Source organism: Ascaphus truei, chromosome 20, assembly GCF_040206685.1.
Source record: "Ascaphus truei isolate aAscTru1 chromosome 20, aAscTru1.hap1, whole genome shotgun sequence".
NCBI lineage: Eukaryota > Metazoa > Chordata > Amphibia > Anura > Ascaphidae > Ascaphus > Ascaphus truei.
Window position 1 is genome coordinate 11,745,214 of NC_134502.1, and position 20,000 is coordinate 11,765,213.

At 45.0% G+C, this 20,000-nt stretch overlaps 1 protein-coding gene across 2 annotated transcripts in view; it reads right to left on the reverse strand.

The window, feature by feature from the left end:
• Nucleotides 1-20,000, reverse strand: part of LOC142471268 (uncharacterized) — an 82,233-nt gene that overhangs the window by 47,721 nt on the left and 14,512 nt on the right. The window lies entirely within an intron of this gene.

Sequence of the window (20,000 nt, forward strand, 5' to 3'; positions counted from 1 at the left end):
TTACGTATCTTGCCTTTTAAGTCATAGGCGAGAGAAACTTCACCAGCTCATGACTCCATTACAAGAGGACATTAGATATCTGCCCTTTCATTTTCTGATTTAGTATGTCAGGGAATGGGGAGGGGGAGAGCGAAGGGAAAGAACTCTCGCTTCAGCTTAAATTAACATATGAATAAATATAGACACGGTGCAGTAGGGATAATGGGTAGACAGCAAACTGAAGGAAAGGTTCCCTGTGGAATGCACTCAGGGTGTCAAATTTAGAATGAGTGAAAATTAAAATCCTTTTAAATCAATAATCGTACAGTATAAAAAATATATATATATACCAGATTGGTAAAGTGTATGGCCAATCGGTGATCTATATACATAAAAGTGACAAAACACTAACTGCAAATAAATTAAGTTCCCTATTAGGTAAACTTATTAGGGTGTATATATACAGTATACAGTTAGGTCCGGAAATAATTGGACACTGATACAAGTTTTGTTATTTTGGCTGTGTAGCAAAATAAATTCAAGTTCAGTTAAATAATGAATATGGTCTTAAAGTGCAGTCTGGAAAAGGAGAAAATACGGGAGTGACGAAGTTGAGACATTAGGGGGTCTGGACTTAACAACATAACAGCATTAGGATGAAGCCATTTTGTTTGAATATTTCAATCTGCCATCTTGTCTTGTCTCTGTGAGTCTTCATTTCTGTGTTTCATTTCTGTATGAACAAACGTGTGAAGCAGAGAATGGAATGTTTTCGCTCTTAGCTGACTTTATTGATCTTTCCTCATCCAATCAGCTTCAAATTGAAAGTGTAAACAGGCTAGAAGCTGTGAGAACCCGTGAGATAAGCTCAGATTCTTACAGAGAAACTGATTCTCATACAATGTGCCAAGTGGCAGAATAGGCACATCCCTTTTAACCCCATAATGGTTTTTAGCTGACAGACAGTTATCCAGTATTGTTATGTACTACAAAATGAGGTAATATTAGTGACGCGCAAGCCCCCATTGAGGGTGGACACTTTTAAGTATTTAGGGTATAAAGATATGGCATACCGTGTTATTGTTAGAGAGCTTTTTTTCAAAAGCTGTCTCCTTTGTGCACTTGACTGGAATAAATTCACGTGTTATTCTGTTTCAAAATAACCTCAGACTGTGTTTTTTATTTACGCTTTTCTCAGGAGCAAAGGACAATCTGAACTAAATTACAACTCCATAATGGGCACAGAGTGAATGAATGAAAGGCAAATATCTGCACCCAATGTGGGAGCAAATACAAAGGGAATGGAGCAATAAATAAAAAATAAGCACTACTTACACGGCCATGTGTAAGCACAGATGACTAAAGAGGTATATTTACTTTATCTTCCTTCACAGTCTGCAGGGCTGTATGTAGGGTCTATCAGTGGAACAGGTTGTTTCAGTTGATGTGATGTCAACTGCACCTCGTTCCCACACGATGCAATAAAGTGTATGTAGCGTATTTCAGATAAGAATTCCAGCATTTAATTCAAAAAAACACATGTACACTCACATATAGAAAGTACGTGTCAGCATAGATAGAACAAGTGTGCACTCGCGCAGAAATGCTTCTCTGCTACAGCGTTCGGTAACCAGGGCTGGGCCAAGCTGAAACTCGAGTGACTTAGGGTAACTTGTGACGGTTCAGGGGATTCCTTCACCTCCATGTGTCCCTGACGTCCCACGCTTGCCAACGCTCTCTGATCGTTCCCCTGCTAGCCTCCCTTCCTCTACCCGCAGCTGTCCCTCTCCGTCAACCGCTGACGTCATCCCGACGTTAGCGCGCTCCCCGCAAGGCTCGCGTACCCGCTCAGTCTCCTGTTCCCTGCTGCGGTGTTCCCGGCTCACGGCCCCCCTCGGGCTCTACTCTTGTCCCCTTACCTCCGGTGGCTTTTCCCTCCGTGTCTCCTTCATCCTCAGCGGGTGCACCCGCGGCACGGCGCTCCACGTGACGCAGCCTGTGCTCGCGCACTCTAAACGTACAGAGGGTGCGTGCACATGTTCCTCTTCTAGGCTCTCTCAAATTCAAGGCTCCTCCTCTCATGCCCTGCAGGCTCTCTCCCCCTCACTGGCTCACCTGTCTCCTCCTCCTCACCTATCCCTGCTGTCTCCCACTTCTCCCTCTGCTCCTCCCCTCTCTCCTATTGGTGTTCCCTCTTTTATAACCCATCTGTCCTTTCTCTCATTGCTCTGCATAGTTCTTGTTACCTCTGTGTGTGCAGTCCTATGCTTCGCTCTCCTCTGTGTTCCAGCTTTGTTCCTGCGCCTGCTTACCCCTGGATTTCCCTGGTTTGACCTCTGCTTGTCCTGGACTACTCTGCTCTCTGTTGCCCTTGAACCCTGCCTACGAACATTACCTTGCTGACTTCTGTGACACCTGGACTTTGGCTTACGAACATTACGATTCTGATTTCTGTATCCCTGGACTCTGGCGCACGGACACCACTACTCTTACGCTGAACTCCAAAGGCATTGCAAGTATTACTACCATCTCTCCACAGGCCCGGCAATGCCATACCACACCCTCACTGCTATGGGTGCGTGGTAATACCCTTCCCACCTCAGTACTGGGGACTGGCCAGGTCTGCGGGCATACAGGCGTGACAACTACGGAAGCCTCCACAGGACAAAAGCAGGCTGCTTGGAGCTCCAAGTTGTGTCTGAGCAATTAGGACTGCCCCTTCCGTTTGAATACCCATTGTCATTCTCTACGGTAGTATATTTCATTTCTACATTGGTTTATTTACCCTCCTTCCCTGTTTCTAGTGTCCCTCATTTGAGATAGCACCAGAGTTTTTGTTTTCATTAAAGTGCAGTCTATCAGCTTTAATTTGAGGGTATTCACATCCAAATTGGAGAAAGGGTTTAGGAATTACATCTCTAATATGTAGCCCCCTCTTTTTCAAGGGACCAAAATTGATTCCAAAGCGGTTTCATGGACAGGTGTGGGCTATTCCTTCGTTATTTCATCATCAATTAAGCAGGTAAAAGATCTGGAGTTGATTCCAGGTGTGGCATTCGCATTTGGAAGCTGTTTCTGTGAACCCACAACATGCGGTCAAAGGAGCTCTCAATGCAAGTGAAACAGGGCATCCTTAGGCTGCAAAAAAAGAAAAGAAAATCCATCAGAGAGATAGCAGGAACATTAGGAGTGGCCAAATCAACAGTTTGGTACATTCTGAGAAAAAAATAATGCACTGCTGAGCTCTGCAACACAAAAAGGCCTCGACGTCCACGGAAGACAACAGTGGTGGATGATCGTAGGATCCTTTCCATGGTAAAGAAAAACCCCTTCACAACATCCAGCCAAGTGAAGAATATTCTCCAAGAGGTAGGCATATCATTATCCAAGTCTACCATAAAGAGAAGACTTCACGAGAGCAAATACAGAGGGATCCCCACAAGGTGCAAACCATTCATAAGCCTCAAGAATAGAAAGGCCGGATTAGACTTTGCCAAACAATATCTAAAAATGCCAGCCCAGTTCTGGAACAGCATTCTTTGGACAGATGAAACTAAGATAAACAAACTTGTACCAGAATGATGGGAAGAAAAAAGTATAGAGAAGGCTTGGAACGGCTCATGATCCGAAGCATACCTCATCATCTGTAAAACACGGTGGAGGCAGTGTGATGGCATGGGCATGCATGGCTTACAATGGAACTGGGTCACTAGTGTTTATTGATGATGTGACAAAAGACAGAAGCAGCCGGATGAATTCTGAAGTGTATAGGGATGTATTGTCTGCTCAGATTCAGCAAAATTCAGCAAAGTTGATTGGACGGCGCTTCACTTTACAAATGGACAATGACCCAAAACATACTGCGAAAGCAACCCAGGAGTTTAAGGCAAAGAAGTGGAATATTCTGCATTGGCCGAGTCAATCACCTGAGCCAACCCGATTGAGCATGCATTTCACTTGCTGAAGACAAAACTTAAGGCAGAAAGACCCACGAACAAACAACAACAACTGAAGACAGCTACAGTAAAGGCCTGGCAAAGCATCACAAAGGAGGAAACCCAGCATTCGGTGATGTCCATGCATTACAGACTTCAAGCAGTCATTGCCTGCAAAGGATTCTTGACAAAGTATTAAAAATGAACATTTTATTTATGATTGTGTTAATTTGTCCAATTACATTTGAGCCCCTGAAATAAGGGGACTGTATATGAAAATGGTTGCAATTCCTAAACGTTTCATACAATATTTTTGTTCAACCCCTTGAATTAAAGCTGAAAGTTTGCACTTCTATTGCATTTCGGTTGTTTCATTTCAAATCCATTGTGCTGGCGTACAGAGTCAAAATTATGAAAATTGTGTCAGTGTCCAATTATTTCCGGACCTAACTGTATATAGTTTATATCCATATAAGTTGCTATACATGATAAATACTCTGCAACCAACTCTAGTGATTATTAATAACGCTCCATTTCTAGTAATTAGAACTAGCGCACAACAAAACACCCCTATTGATATTATAGGGTGATGGAGTTGGCTGGGTGACAATTGGAATAGTGAACCATGCGGTCTGTTGTATTCCCTATTATGTCCACTCAGTATAAGGTTGTTGTATTTATCTGTCTTCCAAACCACTTAATCTACTTTAGAGAAACAGTATATTGTGTCACTAGGTGTGACGACAAACAAAAGACCCCCAGATCTATATCAGGCTGTAGAATAGGATGGCCCCAATACCTATTAGTATCAGTTCAAAGTGTTGACTGGGATAGCAGTTATACTTTTATAATAATAGCAAGTAGTATGCATGCTTACTTAATACAAAATCAGGACGTTCTTTTTTTTTTTTTTTTCTGGCACCGGATTGTACCGGTCGCTTAGTAGTTAGTGCTTAACGAGTCAAAGGAGCTCGCATAATGTATTGGTTAAAATTATTACAGAGTAGGTTGAAGCAACGCACAGCAAAGAGGGGGTGACAGCAGGTCTGGCAAAAATCTTCTTTATTATGGAAGCATTAAAATGTGGAAGGCTGCAACCTTCTACGCGTTTCGTGCAATGAAAGTTGCACTTTATCAAGACAGCACGCAGATTGTGAGTAACCCTGGTGATTTACATTATCATTTGTGAGTACTACTGGGGGCCAGCCCAATGAGGTTAGGGGTGGGTGTTTTTATGCAACTACCCCTGCCTTCAGGGCAACTGGAGCCCTTCTTATAGTTGTACTGTATTCAAGTCCCAGGAGGTTACTTCATTACTGACTGTTACTATTACAAGTAATGGGACTACATACTTGAGCACCATATTACCCTTTGGTTAAAATTATTAGGCTGGTAGAGGCGCATGCGCGAGGGCTAGGGGAATGGATGCTTAATCTGTGAACTCCATAACCCACTGCATTTATATTGCATCAAAAGTGTGCAAAATCAAATCAAAGTCATACCGAGCTGCATACCGAGCGAGGGAACTTGTGGAGATGCAGACAAGACCGAAATCACGGCGATCAACGTCCATTATAACAAACTACTTCAACAAAGCTAAATTGGCGCGAACGGGGAGAGCGGAGGCGCCGGCACCGCAGGCGGGAACAGACTCGGAAGAAGAGATACTGCTGTCACAGATGGAAGAGAGAGATAAAGAATCAGTCACAAGGAAAGATCGGAGAGAAATTTGTAATGAGATAAAAGATTGCCTACACAAAGAGCTGTCAGACCTTAGGAGAAACATAAATAATATCGGGGACAGGATGGATGAATTAGAGAAGAGGCTGGATTCTACTGACAAAGCGCTACGTAAAAAAAAACACGAAAAGACCACGGCACATTTAAAATCCCTAATAAGTGATATATCTGACAAAAAGGAGGACAGAGAAAATAAGGATCGGCGCAACAATATCAGGGTGAGAGGGGTCCCGGAGGAGATAACGGATCTGGAGGACTTCATCTCAAGATGGCTGACAAGTCTGTTCCCTGACAGGCCTGAGACTGACTTACACCTAGACAGATGTCACAGGGCTCTCAGGTCTAGGCCTCAAGTTGGTGACCCCCCCGCGAGACATAATAGTCAGACTTCACTATTATAAAATAAAAAAAAGAGGCGATATGTCTAATTTCTAGAGCCTCTGGGTCTGTGGAATTTGAGGGGGATCAAGCTTTTAATCTTTCAAAATCTCTCTCCAACCACGTTCGCTAAGTGGAGAAACCTCCTACCAGTGACCAAGCTGCTGCGGGATAAAGGGATCCGGTACCGATGGGTTTTCCCTTTTGGTTTACTGGTGCTCAAAAACAGTGCAGCCATTACTATGATAAGTCCCGAGGAAAAAGAGCCGTTCCTGAAGAAACTGGGTCTTGGAGATGAGTCTACTAACCTGGATGCAGAAGAGACGTCCTCCCCGGAACCAGCTTGGAGCAAATGAAGGTAACGGTGTGAAAACGGCAAGAAAAGTCCATTCATTGATCTCAATTTAGGATCAATTGAGTCTTAATAGGGCATTGCCATCTGAGTGTGAGTTTGTCTGTGAATGAAGTTGATAAAGTTTTCTCTGTTCAAAGTTCAGAGTTCCTGCCAGAGGCGACGGCTATCTTGTTTTGTAGCATCCGACAGTTAATCATGAGGACCACAGGCAGCGACTCTCGGTGAGCAGCACACAGCAGGAAACCGGTAACGAAAGAATAAAACCCCAGAGAACACAAGGCTGTTCCCCCCCCAGCGCATAGCATCATCTTATAAGAACTTAAGATTCCCAGCACGACTGTAGGAAAGAAGTGGTGGAGGGTAATAAAAGTGCCAATCTAATTATTCTACAGGCTCTTTACAAATGAGGGGGAGAGCTATTGGGATCTAAGGGGTTACACGGATTAGCGCCAAGGTGGATATACGTGACAGAGTTGCCAAACTGGAGCGGAGAGGAGCCGAGAGATAGGGAGTCAGGAGAGAGGGGGGGCAAGCCCACACATACTGACTGAAGCACACACACACACACACACACACACACACTTCCCCCCTGACTCAGCTGCCAAACACACAGGGGGAATCCTAGCTGGCAACAGGGGGGGGGGGGACAAAGTGTTGAACAGGGGGGGGGGGCGGGAAATCGGAGATGTGAACTGGGGGGGGGGGGACAGAGCTGTGAAGGGGGGGGCGTATTGCTGTGAACGGGGGAGAAAGAGAGGGGGGAGACAGTGGAAGGGAGAGAGAGAGAGAGGGTGGGGGCCTGAACAATAAATCCCGGGCAACGCCGAGTGTATCAGTATATTTATATTTACACATGTACAAATAAATGGGTGAAGGGTTGGTATTGGTGCAGGGTGGGTTAACCCCTTAATTACTTTGGCGGTTATTAACCGATAAGGTGATTAAGGTGTTATAACTGGCACCTCAAAGTATTTTAATTGTATTCTTTGCCGACGGAGCCCGTTTGATGACCGGACTGCATCTCATTGCCAGGCAGTAAGTAGAACTCTATGTATTTACTTGATTGATGCTGTTTTATGTGTTTATTAATGGGCAAATAATCTATTATCCATATCTGGATAATAGTTATTTTGCACATTACTGTACTGTATGTGTTTGTGGGGGTGGGGGGTATTTATTTCTTTAAATGTATAGGACGAGGTTTATTTATTTTAAATAAAGGGTTGGTTCCTTAGGTCTGCGGGGACCTCTGGAGACCACCTGAAGGGTCCCCGGACGCTCACAGGTACCAGGCTGCGGACTCACGGGGGACACCTGTGGGGAAGAACGGGGGCCCCACATCTGTGGGGGGCCCGCAGACCCATAGGGACCACCCGAGGGCCCCCAGACCCCTGTGGGAACCACCCGAGGACCATCAGACACCTGTGGGGCTGACCCGGGCCCCCCCAGACACCCGCGGGCCTACCCGTGGAGACCCCATTTGGGGCCCACGGTGACCCACGGAGACCACAGCGCCTGACGGGGACCATCCGTAGGCCTCCAGACCCTGTGTGCAACCCTTTGCTGGGCCACTGTGGGGCCTGCGGACACCCGCCCGGACCACCGGGGACTCCCGTGGGCCTGGGGTATGAACCCGGTATGTAAAAGAATAAACCATGTATTTATGGTGGGGCACAGGGGGTGGGTTATGTATTTTTTATTAAATATAGTCCTGTTTATTGTGAGTAGCGGAGGTGGGGGAAGGGGGTATTGTCCTCTTGCCAGGCTGAATAGGCCTCACGGGGTGGGTAGTGGGGGAGGGTGTATAGGCCTCCCGAGTGGTGGGTGAGGGTGGGTTAACCCCTTAATGACTATAGCGGTTAATAACCGCTAAGGTGATAAAGGTGTTAGGGGACATTACATTGGCTTTTTTTTATTCTTGTTTATGTTTTGCAGCATCGAAGGAGGGCATGGACGGGGATTAAGATGAGGATGGCCTTCATCGTGGCAGCTGGACATGGGTGAGTGCAATATGTATTTAATGTATTTATTGTTCTTTATGTATTTTAAATAGGCAAATTCACTATTATCCATATGTGGATAATAGTAATTTTGCCCATTACTATACTGTATGTGTTAGGTGGCGGGGGTGTATTAATTTACAAGTATTTATGTGTTTTTTACTTATTTTTATGGGGCACAGAATTGGTACTGCAGGCCTGCGGGGAACACCCGAGGTCCACCGCCGGCCTATAGTATCATTGCTGTGCATCACAAAAATGTAATATATGTACTGTATGTTAGGGGGTATAGGGGTTGTTGGGGGCACATGGGGTGTATGTTGTTTATTGCAATGTTTATTGGGGGCAATTGTCCACAATAAACGTGCTATTATGCCTTAAACCCTTCATTGCCTTAGCGGATAACCGCTATGTTATGAAGCAGCATTAATGTATTTTTAATAATAGTGTACGGGGGCAAGGGGTCCCCTGAGCTGAACCGCATTGATTTCAGCCTCAGGGAACCACTGCTTCCCAAGATACAGGCCCAGGTTTGGGGCATCGATGCCAGTGTCGCCGCCATCTTTAGAGCGGGCACGTCGCATCTGGGGTGCTATAAAGATGGTGGCGACACTGGCACCCGATGCTACATACAGGGGCCTGTAACTCGGGAAGCAGGGGGTCCCTGAGGCTTAAATCAATGCGGTTCAGCTCAGGGGACCACTTGCTCCCATACACTTTTATTAAAAATACATTTATGCTGCTTCATTACCATAGCGGATAGCCGCTATGGTAATGAATTATTGTTTATTGATATGAGTGTTTTACTCATAGTGTAGATGTGCAGGGGGTCTCCGGAGGTGAACCGCTTTAGTTTTAGGTCCGGGGACCCCCTGCTTCACGAGATACAGGCCCCTTTATGGTGTGTCGGTATCCCTCTGCTTTGTTTACATTCCGCGGTCACGTGATCGGGACATTTAAATGCCGAGGGATACCGGCACCTCATAAAAGGGGCCTGTATCTCGGGAAGCAGGGGGTCCCCGGACCTGAAACCAATGCGGTTCAGATCCGGAGACCCCCTGCACATCTTCACTATGAATAAAAATTGATTAATATTTTTTATTTTGCCTATGTTTGCGCGAGAGAGGGGTGAATCTCTCTGCTGCAGGCTGATCTCGGCAGGGGACGGCGTATCGCCAGCTTATCGGCAGGCAGACTGTCTCGCCACCGGCTACTCGGCGTGTTGCTCTTGCAGGGATTCGGCCCTTTCTGCATACTGCAAGGGCAACATGCCAAAAACATGCAGAGTTTGAACCCCTGCCGAGAGTGCTTTTTCGGTGCTTACTGCATCGAGCCCTAAGTATCCCAAAAGGTTTTAATGAGCTTATTGAGCTCACTCCATTTTTAAGGTAGAGCCTTTTTAATTTTAATTGTAACTCAGTATTTTAAAGTGTGAAGAATACACATATATATTTTTTTTTTAACACTTTGTTGGTTTTATATGTATTTGCATGTATACATTATTATTGTGCTGTCTTGTGTATCTAGTATGTTTGCATTCGAGCAGGGGGTGTATTAATGTATCACTGCCTTTTACTATGAAGCATGAGACTGGATTAGCAGACGGTGAATGGTAGTTAATTACTAGGGAGGAGTTGGCCATATCGTTGGCTGTTCATTTTGATTTAAGCGTGTGGGTGACCTTTGATGTGATCTCCTGACGAAGCACGTGGGTGCGAAATGCGTAGAGGTCACTAACACGCTTTGCTGATTGGCTGAGGCAGTAGCTGCACACCAGGAAGTTTGGGCTGCTAGTGTCATCTCCGCGGCTGGTGCGGACCGGACGTTTTTGCTCCAGCAAGCTCTAGCTCGCGCTTCTATGGTGAGAGCCTGCCTCCCCATTCACAGCTTTTGGCCCAGCGACTGATATTCTGTTTACTGTATGTTGTGCAGATCAGTATTGCCTCACGGGTTTTTGTGGTACCTTAGTGTCACGAGAGGAGGTGGGTGGCCCGGTAATAAAGGGGTTACCCCCCAGCCGGCCACCCCTACCATCGTGTGGGAGGCGAGGGGTTAACTATAAAAATGGTTAAATGTGTTTTTATTCCCCTGCCTCAGTACAATATGTGTTTCCCCCTTTTGATTGAATGTATTCTGCTGATTACATGTGTTTTTACTCTTGCAGTATGTACACCAAGTACCTACACTGGGATAAGGTCGGGAGGGAAAGGGTTAACTGTGTTGGTATGTTTATGGCCCTTTGTTCCTTTGTTCCCCTTGCTGCCTTTTTAGCCCCCATTTGCAGCCCTGTCCCATAGGTCGCCATTGGAGCTCCATAGAAGTCTATGGAGATTTCAAGGTTTTGGGCCCTATATCGAGGAAGACCAGCAGATGGCGCTCAAGAGGATGAGCGTAGCTTCCCCATTGAAATTAATGGCGTAATGCATTTCAATGGGAATCTCTCGAGTCCGCTCTCCAGGAACCGAGTTGGATGCCTGCCAAACCGCAGTATCCGAAAATAGCTACAATATCAAAGAAAGAGCTTTTGATCGCTAAATTACCGTGGGAGCTCAGTTACGGCCAAGTTCACCATCAATTAAAGTTTGTAACTCCGGTTCTGGGGCAGCTAACAATAAAAAAAATTGCCCCCAACTCATGGGAAACCCCTTACGTGACCCCCACCGGGTCCGACCGGCAATGGCCACAAGAAAGGGTCGCACCATTGACCACAATGGTGGAGAAAAGCCGCTAGGTTTTAAACTGCGAAGTGCGAAAGTGTAAAAACCTGAAACCATTATCTCCGGTTCGGTAAGGACTAGAGGGCTGGGATTTGGCCACCATGCAGTCACAGCTCCGGCATGATTGCATGGCAATTTCCAGCCCTCTCCGCTCAACCGAACGGAGTATGGTTAACTCTGTAAAGTCAAAAAAACACAAAAAAGGAGGTGCTTCTAAGCGCTAATATCCCTTGGAAATGGGGATGTGACAATGAATAAAATAATATTAGCAGGGCGTCCAGGGAAACACTGGTGTGAACACCAGAAACACACAAGGAACAGATACAAACCAGCGCCCGTATAGATAATGTCCAAAGAGTCCCAAATAAAGTCCAAAAAGGGGGTAGAAGAATCCAAAGGGTCCAATCAGGGAAAGATCTCCAATCAGGGGGTCCGTGACATCTGGTGCTGGCGCGTTAATTTTCCACAGCGTACCCCACTTGATAACAAGCTCTTTCTATATTCATCTCCATACCAGACCAGGAGCTCTGTGTGTGGGAGGTCTGTGCAGGTTCTGTAGTGGATTTTCCTGTGGTCCTGCAACACCACAAGGTTCTGTTCTTCCTTGTTTATCGCACAATTTACAAACAAGTAAAGAATCTTTAATGCAGCATCAGAGGAAATGCAAGAGTACGCTCCACCACAGCAAAAACACAGTGTCCAATCAGTGTAAGTCCCTTGAGAACATGGCATGGATATAAAAAAAAAGTGTGGTTTTGCCATTGACTCCGATGGCGGAGAATTGCAATCTGTGAAACATGTCGTTTTAAAATCCAATATTGTATCTCCGGTTCGGTGGGTCGCAGCAAGCTGAAACTTGGCCACCATAGAGAGTCCCCTCCGGCATGAGGGTTTGGCAAGTTTTTATCCCGCTCGGCCCAACCGAACGGAATATTTTGATATATATAAAATATTGTCAGTTCACTATATTTTATGCCTACAGTAAAGCCCGCGAAAGCTACTGGCCCATAAGGTATGTTAATGGCCAGGGGGCGACAATGTGTCTACAGCAAGTCCACTGATCAAAGACTCCCCCACCCTGATTAAGAATTCTAGGGCGTGGAAGAGCAGGACGTGTATACTTGTATTAAGTGTCATGCTTCACACCTCTGGTCGGAGTTTCCCGGGCCAGAATCCCAAATGGCAGACTTACAGACGCCAACCTTTTAGTGTGGGATTCAGGAAATGGGACTCTGACCAGAGGACTGTGCGAGCTACCTTGGGGCAGGTACCAGATTGCTTCTGTTAGGACCAGTAAGTTAGGCCAGAATCTGTACTTGTGTTAAGCATCCATGTTGTCTGTTCATAACTAGTTAGTTAAGATTCTGTAGTCAGCCTTTTGCTGAAATATAATTCCTAATGCACTCAGTTTCTGCCAAATTAAATTTCCTTTCTTCCTGCTCAGGATATTGCTAAGATACTTTTTGTATTGTCAGTCTCCTGCTCTTTTAGTTAAAATACAATAGATTGGTTCAATGAAAGAGGCAAAATCGTATAACTTAGTTGCTAGAGATTCAAGGTCTCTTTTGATAACAGACAATGAATAAGCTATGTATTGTGACATTGCCTGTATTGGGAGAAACACGTCCCAAAACCATGCCACTAATATGTCCTGCCCCTAAATCACGCCTCTAATCAAAGCTACGCCCAAGACACACCTATGTTACGCCTATGTTACGCCTCTAATTAATATCTTCTTTTTCTGGTATAAAAGTCATTACCCTATGAGTAATAAATTGAGACCAAGGATTTGAAACCTGGCTTGCGTTACGTTTCATTTCTTTCGTATTCCCGGGCCTGTAAGTTCATCAAAAATCGGAGATAACGAGTGGCAGTGCGTGAAAGCTTCCCGGGGGAGTCTGCTGCAATACGTTGCAGATGTGTGTATCCAGTCACAAGGCCTTCAGCTCCTTTGGCAGAGGAAAGGTTCCTTTCGGTTCTGAAGCCTAGGCAAGGAAAAGGTTTTTCCTTCAGCTTCCCACGTTAGCTGGCAAAAGGTAATTGGACCCAGGTAATTGTTCTCCAATGCCTGAGTCCCAATGTTAGGGATAGAGCCCAAATCACATAAAAACTATTGCATTGTCTTCATTATTCTACCTGAAGGATACCTTAAGTCTGATGAACTGCTAACCTGAAACCCGGTTATTTCATTGTCCCTTCCCTAAGTAAGTGTATATATACCGTTTTTTATTTGTCCAATATTGTGTGTCCACCTGTCTTTTAAGGAATACAATCTCTTTATTATATCAAAGTCGTATTCAATTCAACCCAGTTATTTGGCGTATATTATAACCCTGTAAGATATCTTGACACTTAGGGTCTCAATTCATGTGTTATAACAGTGTGAGTGCATGCCATTGCATTAGGGCGGCTTTAAAACCGCCTGTTTGTTCTGTGTTTTAATGTATGGTCTATTAGACTTTTTCATTTATCCAATATATATTTAATTACTTATTTTATTAGAGGTTTTATTTCAAGTCATACGTCATTCACGTTTATTCTCTGGTCATTAATCCCCGGTGCGCTGTGTGTGTATTGTACCTAGCTACAGAGGATGCCACTATACCCTAATAAACTTCCCTCTAATTGACTTCACTGGGTTGTTTTGGGGTTTAAATAGCTTCTTGGTGCCATTTTTCTCCAGAACGACCCTGAGGAAGGTTCTTTCTGGACTGAAACGTTGGTTAGAAGTGTGCTATGTATTCTTAAAATACAGGGTTTTTTTAATTCTATCATTGAGTGCTGTTTCTTGATTTCTCCATGGGGGAAACATGGTGGTCTGTTTATGTGTATGGAACAAGCACCGGAAAATAACTTTTGTATTTGGTGTGCTAGGAGCTTTCAAGATAAGCTGATCTCTTCTTCCGGTAGTATTACAATGGATAAAGCAAGAAAGGTTTTTACTTAAAAACAGTGCATCCTGGAATGATATCTGTGACTGAAACCTATCCTTCCCCCTGTGCAGTATGTGCTTTATGACTTAAGGCAGGGGTGAGCAAACTTTATGCCGAGCCCCCCTTTTTATCCATGAAATTTCTTGGGCCCCCCCCCCCCTATCTGATGTAATCAAAATCACATGAAAAAAAACCCTTTATTAAACGGTATACAATGTAAATACAAATATATCTAAGGCCCCGCATAGTGCCTGCGAAGTCGGGTGACGTCTCGTCGCCAGCACTATAAGCGCAGCCTAAATACTTATATACTTCAACAGCTTGCTCTTGCAAAATTAGGCTGCGTCCACGCTGCCGCTGAGAGCGGTGACATCACCAACTCTCCAAGCATGAGCACAGGGTGTCCTGCATAATTTTGCAAGCACGAGCAGGGAAGCGTTTACACTTTTTTTTATTATTTCTGTACATTCATAGTATGATTGATATAGGTGCAGCCTACCCTTTCACTTGCAGAGGATCGCAGCGAAGCAGGCCGGCAGCGGAGGAGAGCAGGAACACAGCGCTATTGTAAAGCAGACATCGGAAGGAGGGGCGTTTGACATCACAGCGCTGGGGCGTGCTCCTCCCCCGTACCTCCGAATCACGTGGCCCCACCTGCACTATTGTGTTTGGCCGCCCGCGCACATCTTTTTTCCCTGCGCACCCAGGTTTTGCGGCACGCGCCCCACCTAAATAATCTTGTGTCCCGGGCGTCCCCCCCTCAGTTTGTGCATCGCTGCATTCAATCACAACACCCACACACACACACAATCACAACACCCACACAGACAACCAACAGGCACAGCACACACACACACACACACACACAACACCCACTCAATCACTACACACACAGTCACAACCAACACTCACAACACTCAATCACAACACCCACACACACTGCAGAGAGATATATATATATATATATATATATATATACACACACACACACACACACACACACACACACACACACACACACATACACACACGTATATATGTGTGTGTATGTATATGTATATGTGTGTGTATATGTATATGTGTGTGTATATGTGTGTGTGTGTATGGGAGGGGGGAGGGAGTAACTAAGTCTGCTCAGGCCCCCCCATGTGCTGCAGAAAACGGACGGGTAACAAACAGGAAGAGGAGGGCTTGTCTGTGTGCAGCGAAGGCCCCGCCCCCTCTGCAGGCAGACAGAGCAGGGAACTGGAAGTAGCCTCTGCACAGAGCTTCTGGCCGCATGTGCACAGATCTGCCCGCCCCCAGGTTTCCCCGCACGCAGCCTGCGCCCCCCCCTACATAATCTTGCGCCCCCCAGTTTGCGCACCGCTGACTTAAGGTATTAAATGGTCCATGAATGTTAGTTACATAGTAGATGAGGTTGAAAAAAGACATACGTCCATCAAGTTCAACCTATGCTAAATTTAGATAACAGATACTTTATCCTATAGCTATACTTACTTATTGATCCAGAGGAAGGCAAACAAAAAAACCCAGTGTCATATCATCCAATGAAATCTCATAAGGATAAAAATAAATTCCTTCCTGACTCCAAGAATTGGCAATCGGATTATTCCCTGGATTAACATTCTTCCCATGTATACTTATTTGGTATATCCCTGTATACCTTTTCTTTCAAAAAAAGATATCCGACCTTTTTTTTGAACAAATCTATTTTATCTGTCATCACAGTCTCCATGGGTAATGAATTCCACATTTTAAGTGCCCTTACTGTAAAGAACCATTTCCTTTGTTGTCCTGAAACAGGATTGTTTATTTCTGTTCCCCCTTTGCAGCTCTCACTTACAGCTTTCCATATTTCAGTTGCATGCTTCTCTGCTCTGAAAACACACAGTGCCTGTGTAAATGATACATTTGTTACATGTCCCTTTTTCACACATGCCTGTATATGACTGATGCTTTCCCAATAAAGTGGACTTGGTGTACTTTGAAAAAGGGGCCGAGTTAAGCCATCTGGTCTCATTCACATCTTACACGTGGACCCTGGGTCCAGAATATTTCTTGTTGGTGAAATCTCCTTTCCTCCAACCATTCAGGGACCATTTAACACCTTAAGTCATAAATCGCATACTGCACAGGGGGAGGGATAGGCTTCAGTCACTGATACTGTAAGAGATGTGTGCAGAGGTATGCAAATGGGGACGGTTTTAAGGTGAAATTACATCTTGGCTTTATTAAGCCTGTTCCTTTATCCAGGCAGAACATACAAAAACAACAAAATAACAAACCCCTATCCCTTTATAAGGACTAACTTCCCCAGGCCCTATCTGCAGGACTGGAGGGATATTCCCATTACTAGCCCATCACCCCAAAGTCTCAGGAGGTACTTTAAGCAGGTGGCCCTCCATGTCAGTCTCTTGTAGGTTCCTGTGTCCTCTGTGTCCAGGAAATATTGGTCTCTGTGTGTCTTGATCTCAGCACACCTTTGGGCTCAAGGCAGTGTCTGTGTGCAGGCTTCTCTGCTCTCCTTCTGCCAAATGTGAGCTAAGGAATCTCCCTCCTGTTTCCACCATGAGGCTTTTCTTAGAGCTCTAATTTGGCCAGGTGGAGTCTAGTTGATTGTCTTTGTGCAATTAACCAGCTCACTTCTTGAATTAGAGGCAGTTTATCTGTGTATGTTACAGATACATCCAGGATGCACTGTTAAGTAAAAACCTCTCTTGCTTTATCCATTGTAAAACCGCTGGAAGAAGAGATCAGCGTATCTCAAAAACTTGCACAAATAAAAGCATTTAGTTAGCCACAGAACGGTATCGACTATTCGTTTTATATGCCTCTATGATTTGGGCTGGTGAATCGCTGGGCTAACCACGCAGTTAGAGTGCTGGTCTGCAAGTGTAAATATACTCCAAAGTGGAGCAGATTTTTGTTTGTGGATTTTCACATGTTTGCTGTGTTCAAAGGGGCAGGCGCAATAAAGCCTTATTTTAATTTCACCTTAAAACAGTCTCCATTGCGTACCACTGCACATGTCCTTTTACATATGGTGTCAAAAGTTGGGATGAGAGGTGGCCCTTGAAGTTAAAAGGGGCCCCGGAGATTGCCTGTGAATTTTTTTTGTGCTTTTTGCCTGCACACAGTCTCATAAACAGCCTGAGCAACAAAACCAAACAGTCACTTGCAGCAGAGACCAGAATTAAAGGGATATACATCCAGCAGGAAAGCTACACTGCACTGAAGAAAGCCACAAAAAAAAAAAAAAAACCTTGCTTCCCTATCACAATAATGTGTAATATGGTTGCCTTCCAGCTGTAGTCAGGGTTCAAGAAGTGAGTTAGCGCTCCAGAGGAGCTAGGCTTTGTTTATTGTTTTCTTTTTTTTTTAAATTGCGTTGAAGCAGTGAATACAGACGGGGACCCACGAGCGGTACTGATTCTGGAAGTAAAGGCTGCCACACTGCATAGGACTACCAGCTGTGAATGGAGTAAAGGCAGAAAAGTGTGAAAATTGTTGCAAGACTGTGCTGAAGCAGGGAAACATTTACAGACGGTGACCGACGCAAGGTACTGTTTCTGGGAATTTAAAATGGCCGCCCAGCTGAAGTCAAATACAAACTGCAAAAATGGGGAAGAAAATGTGTTCCTAGTGTAAAGAACCCCACCACGCAGAGCAGTGTCCCTTAGGCCTTATTCAGACGATGAGAGTGAATGCATGCACATACTGCTAATATTGTAAAACTTACCCTAGGGAGAAAAAAAAAAAGTCTACAGAGATGCATGTGAGAGCTGCGACCTCTACAAGCCAAATATGCCCACCGGTAGGACTATCACAATTTGGGGTTCTAGCAAATACAGTGATAACAGTTACAATAGCGCCTCCTGAGTTCGGGAAGAAAAATACACCTGATAGCCCCAAAATGGAGGACAAGATGCAGCGTTCCTGTAATGAACCCTACCCCACGGAAGAGTGGCCATTCCAGTCCGATAAGGAGGAAGATGCACTCAAAAACCAGGGATCTCTTGCTGATGAGATTACAATACTACAAGGACAAGTATTGACCCTGACCAAGCATCAGTATCCCACAGCCACAAAAACCCCATAGAAAAAAAGGGTACAGTGAGAGCTGGAAACACCGCTCATCTGAAAAACAAGGTTGCAAAGTCTAAACCACCTAAGCCAGCACTAGCAAAACCTTCAACTGGCCAACAGGCAACACAAAAAGGTATACGTGCCGAATCAAACCCATAAAAATCCTTAGCTGGTGAAGCAGAGAAGATAGGACGTTTTCAGAAAATGGAGGTGGAATTGCAACTCAATCCCAAAAAAGCTGATCTGGCAACTCCATTGAGTGGAGAAAGTGCAGAAAGACAGCTTCAAGAGCGGAAAACTCAAAGGGCTATTCTTAACCGCTCTGCCACTGTCGCCATACAGTCTAGCTACAAAAAGATGAGCGCCGATGCAAGGGAAATCTCATGACCATGCACTCAGAAAAAAGACTATACTTGGAAAAAGTCCTCCTCGAGCGACTGAGTGCTGAGCTCAAGCACCTTCGGGAGGAGAGGCAAAAACTGGAGAAAGGGCTCCAATCCCAGCAGGATTGACGGTTCTCTTCCTCCATCCACTCTCATTTAAGTCACAGAATGATCTCGAATTAAAGTGGAAGGTTGGGCTTTGGCCGTGGCAAGCCCGAGCTTCCCACAAACAGGGGAGGTATGCAACAGGGAATTTATCCCTGTTCAAAAATGTGCTTCTAATCCACCAGTGTGGTGGTTAACTGCTGGTAGACAATTAACCAATACCACCTGGCTGATTACAGGTGTCAGAAAAAGTCTGCCTCTAAGACAGGAAGGGAGATTCTTCCTGAGCTCACACTGAGTTGAGCTGACCCAGGAAGCAGAAAGGGCAGGGATTTCCTTAGTCTCACACGTGACGTGGGGCTGAACAAAAGGAAAGACTGCACACAAACTCAGGTCTTGAGCTGCAAGCTGATAAGACAAAAGGGGACAAGATTCTAAACCTGGATCCCGACATTGCCTTTGCACACAAGGGTGCGGACAACCAGGAGAACAGAGAAGCCTTCCCCTACAACTACAGAGACAGATAAGACTATTCTTATAAGACTGTTATCTATGCCTATAGATATATATAAAAATGTCTCTATGATTTGGGCTGGTGAATCGCTGGGCTAACCACGCAGTTAGAGTGCTGGACTGCAAGTGTAAATATACTCCAAAGTGGAGCAGATTTTTGTTTGTGGATTTTCACATGTTTGCTGTGTTTAAAGGGGCAGGCGCAATAAAGCCTTACTTTAATTTCACCTTAAAACAGTCTCCATTGTGTACCTCTGCACATGTCCTTACACACACACACACACACACACACACACACACACACACACACACACACACACACACACCTTAACCCAGGCTGTGCTCAGAAGTTGTGAAATGCAGCACGCATAAGCTTATAGGGGGCAATGTTATATGGTTTTTAAGCAAAAGGTGGCACTGTGTGCTCATTTGCATGTCATTTCCCAGAATCCCTTGCTGCAGTGGAAGTGCTGTGTGCTGGGTGATAATGGTAAAAGGCAGTCTTGCAGACCTGCCTAAGACTTGCAAATGAGCATATAGTAATATTTCCATTATATATACACACGCACACACTCATATATACACACGCACACACTCACATATACACACACACAATCACATACATATAGACTCACAGAGTCACACACACAGTCTGAAGAAACCTCCGAATGCCTTAGGCCGCACTTATAGTGCTGGCGACGGCAACCGATGACGTCACCCGTCGCCACTAGCAAAACGTATAATTTGATTTTGAGCGGCTGTCACCAGTTACGAAAGAGGGCGGGCCGCGGACTCATTCGTTTAGAGACAATCACGTGGCGAATGTCTCTAAAAAAATCAAATAGACCAGACTTCAAAATTTTGGGTCGCTCC